A 4,318-nucleotide genomic window follows, 5' to 3' on the forward strand; every position below is an offset into this window, starting at 1 on the left:
AAAGAAGAAAGAAAACACACAGTGCTCATTTAGCCCAAGTGAGTGAAAACGCCTTTCATAAGGTCTGCAAGGGCTTTGAGAGGTTTTTCTTTGGTGAATAAAGTCTGTGTAGTGGAGGGGAGAGTTTGTCTGAGGATGGCAGAAATCAAGCTAAAGGAAACAGACACAAACTAAGATCCTTTTGTTGTGTGAAAGAAGATAATAGTAAAGGAGGTGCAAATGTTCACGTCAGGTCCACTTGAGAGGGATTCATTGTTTTGGGGAAGTGAGTGGAGGCAGGAGGAGGGAGGAGGTATTTTTGTGGGGGTTTGTAAGACTTTGCTTGTGCTTTGCTCTCTGAAATTACATCATGGGTCAATGTTTATTTATGTCTTTTTGTGAGGTAATTACTCACCCTAAATAGATAATACGTAGGCTTTCCATCTTCTGGGTACTTATAAATACTAGTTAATTAAATGTTATAGCCAGAGTGGAGAAAGCACAACAGAAATCATGAGTGCCATACTAAGAAGTGGAAAACACGACTGAGTAAAGACATTTCCTCTGCTCCTTTTTCTATACTGGAGAGAACAGGGCTATGTGATAAGTCACTGTTCCATAGGATGTACCACCATGATTTCTGATACTGGCTGTGGATTCAGTCACTATCAGAGAGAGGGGATTACAATGGGCAACGCTTGTTCTTCCACCCGTGTCCCAGCCACAATATAAGTACTTCTAGCACAACTCTGATGGGACAGTGTTATTCTGCCCTTGTTCATTATCCTCTCCAGATAGGTATTATACTTAATCAAATTCTAACCCTAACAGCTTGTTTCAGTACCACAGCTGGAATCAGAATGTCTAGACTAGCACTGATTTATTCCTGGCTCTCAGACCAATGTGCATGCTACTATTCCATATGCTTCCTGTTAGAGAGGTAATAATGCCATTTCACAGCATAACTTTAATTTTTCTTTTTTCCTTCCCTTTTTATTGTAATTAGAATTTATTTTGCCTATGTGGGAAAATGTCCCACCCCTGCTCTGGACAAGACTACTGCCAGTTCTGCTAGAACAGAGCAAACTGCCAGACAAACAAAATAAAGTTCACAAAGGAAACAGTTAATTTTTCTGACTGCTTTCACTGTCAGAAAAAATGCTAAACACATTTGTAAGTTATATAAAACTGCATCAGTACATATTTTCCTCTCCTGGTTTCACAGCCCAGAACAGCAAAAGGACCTTGTGACATCTCTAACCTCTCAAGAGTTTAGTAATAAAATAAAAATACTGAGCAGAAAACAACACTCCACACCCTCCCACTGCTGGGCAAATGAGTTTCCCATTTTTCTCAGTTATCCTTAGACTAAACAATGTTAAATTTACAAATCTGGCATCTATTTATAGAAAGCAGTCTACCCTAGGAACCACAGAGGTTGGTGTATATCATTGTCTATAACCCACAGGACAACTTTCAACCTGGCATGTGAAGTAATTAGGAGATAAACCTCGTACCTTAATTAATATCTAAGTAATATATGCACCAAGGCATGCTATAGCTCTAAACTGGGGGGTGTGGGGGGGGGGGGGTCTTCTCTGCTGTAAGTTAACTTCTGATTTTAGTTTTTCTTGTTTCCCATGAATAGCAACTGATAATGTCAACATCAGGCGCTTCTATCAGCGGTCTGCAGAACATGGGGAAATGACCTGCTGTGTAGGTACTGCAGGGGAGGCAAATTAATGGATGTCCAACAGTGCTGATAATCCTGACAGCAGACACTGAAGGGACTAAGCTGGTGAGCTGTGCCTGCTGTGAAGGGAAAGTGGGCTAAAAAGCCATGTGGGGAGCAGCGGGGTAACTGGTGTGAGACTGTGGAAGCAGCAGAAGGTAGTTCAGATATGTAAGTGCGGGGCATAAGGGGAAGGAAAGGATTAAAGGAGGAAAGGTCTCAAGTTAGGGTGCTAGGCTGGATTTGAGGAAGTGGGCAAAGACTGAGTAGAAGGTGCTGGGAATAGGCATAGCCTAAGATGGATAAGATGTGCTGGATTGGGTCCTGCAGACTGGGCTCGGGGGAGAGCAGAGAAGAGGTTGGGTGAGGAACTGACCCTTTTCCTTTTTCTGTGGAGGACTAGGGAAGTGACATTCAGGCCTTGGGCTCAAAGAAGCTCATGCACGGTCTGTATGCCGCTTTTCATCCATTCATCCCAGCAGATATGACAAAGGTCAGTGGTTCCTGCTATCCTCGTTTACAAACTGATAAACTGAGGGCCAAAGTTGTAGTTCAGAGGAAGAAAAACTCAATTTGAAGCGTCACAATTCTCACACCTTTTAAAAATCTTTCACTTTATAGAAGTTTATTTATGCCCCTAAACCCCTTTTAATTCCCTTTTCCAGTTGATTCCTGTTTCTTTTCAGATAATGAAAGCAATATAAGCTAATCTTACAATGAAGAGCACTTTATTGATGTACTTGATGGTATTGTTATTATTTCCAGTATTATTCTCCAATCCATCTTTAATACAGCCTGACATCTTATTTGCTTTTTTGACCACTACTGTGCACTGAGTAGAAGTTTCCATTAAGCTGTCCGCAGTAACGCCTAGATCTTTTTCTTGAGTAATTTTGCAAACCATCAGTGTATATGAATAGTTCAAATTGTTCCTTTCAATATGCATTACCTCACACTTACCTACAGTAATTTTAACTGCCATCTTGTTCGGTCCCTTCCTTTAGTGTTGTTTTTTTAAAAAAAGTTGTGGCTTTTCTAAACAATCATGTAAAATTTTGCAATAATGCTGTCTCTGCTACTGCATGCTTGCTCTCCAGATGAGTAGTAAATATATTAAATTAACCCCAGTTTTCATGTAGGTCTTGGGATCTCCCCTTGTTAATATCCTTCTTAGCTGAAAAGGATTATTAACTTGCATTTTTTATCCAGTCTTCACTACTTTCTGAGTCAATATTTTTCTTAGTCCTCAGCTATTCTTTACCCTTAAACATCTTATGACATTTAAAATATACAGCTAGGTTATACCTCTAAAATTATGCTTTTGTCCATTATTTTAATGTCTTTATTAAAGAATTTAATGGCTACTGGCTGTTAAAACTCTGTAAGGACAAGTACAGCCAGTGTAGCTATAGGCAAAGCTAGCATTTACCTAGAGCAGCAGAATGATGGGAGATAGAACATAATCTTGATGCACAAGGGTCCCTTCCAGTCTCCCAAGAGCAGCATGGAGTAATTCACTAACAGCTGAATTCAGTAGAGAAGCTCCCACGTGTTCTCAGCCTAATGACTGAGCCCAAGCACATTCTTTCACACATCCAATCTCACTTCTCCATCTTCCCCTTCCTGCTTCCTTGATTCTGGGGCAACAGCTTGTGCTGGTCTCAAACTGCTCAAGCAAACAGAAATTAGAATAGTTAGGGGGTTTGGAGGATGCAACTCTTCTCTCCACCTAGACCCAGGCTACCCACCCTCACCGTGGTCTTGGATGCAGCCTTGAAATGGATCCATGTGGCAAAAAGCACCAGGGAGGAACAGCATCCTTACTACTGAATAAAGCAATGAATAAGACACACTATGTCCAGTTCTAGTATCCACTCTTTTTAGCACAGATGTTAATAAAATGGGAAGAGTACAGAAAACAATTATAAGAAGTCTGAGGAGCGTGTTTTGCAGTAAGAGACTGAAGAATTTTTTTTCTTTTCTTCCAACAGATTGTTGCAATGTGAGTTCTTTGCTGTCTGTGTACGTATCTCTGTGAGACAGAATTCAGAGGACTGGGATGTGAAGGCAGATGCATTTGAATCAGAAATATGGTTAAATTAAAGTTCATCATTAAGGTAACCAGAACTTCCTGGAATGCTTATTCTGCGCTATGCAATTTACTACATCAGTGATGTACTGTTTTGGGCATCGCACATAATCTAATTTCAACAGTTAATACTCTCATAACCAATTTTGGGAGCTACATTTCTGTTTATTTCTTTTTTCAAAAGCCTGCCCAGCCATTCATGTTTTGCAGTAATGTTCTTCTGGATTGGAAGGATCTAATGTGGTAATTGGCAAAATCAGGTAAAGTAGATTCACCTCACTAATGGTTTGTTTTCTTTACTCAAGTGAAGCTATTGATTATAACTTATTAGGTGTTGCCCTGATTGTACTCAAAATGCAAATATTACATAGATTAATGAATTTTGAGATGTAAATCGGATACACTTTTTCTTCCATACTAGTGGCTTTATCATACCAGGATCTTTTTTTGCAGTAACAGGAACTATATGAGGCAAACTGTTTTTAACTGTGGCAAAGACTTTTATTTTTTTAATCTCT

Source organism: Pterocles gutturalis, unplaced genomic scaffold (assembly GCF_000699245.1).
Source record: "Pterocles gutturalis isolate BGI_N339 unplaced genomic scaffold, ASM69924v1 scaffold5433, whole genome shotgun sequence".
Taxonomy (NCBI): domain Eukaryota; kingdom Metazoa; phylum Chordata; class Aves; order Pterocliformes; family Pteroclidae; genus Pterocles; species Pterocles gutturalis.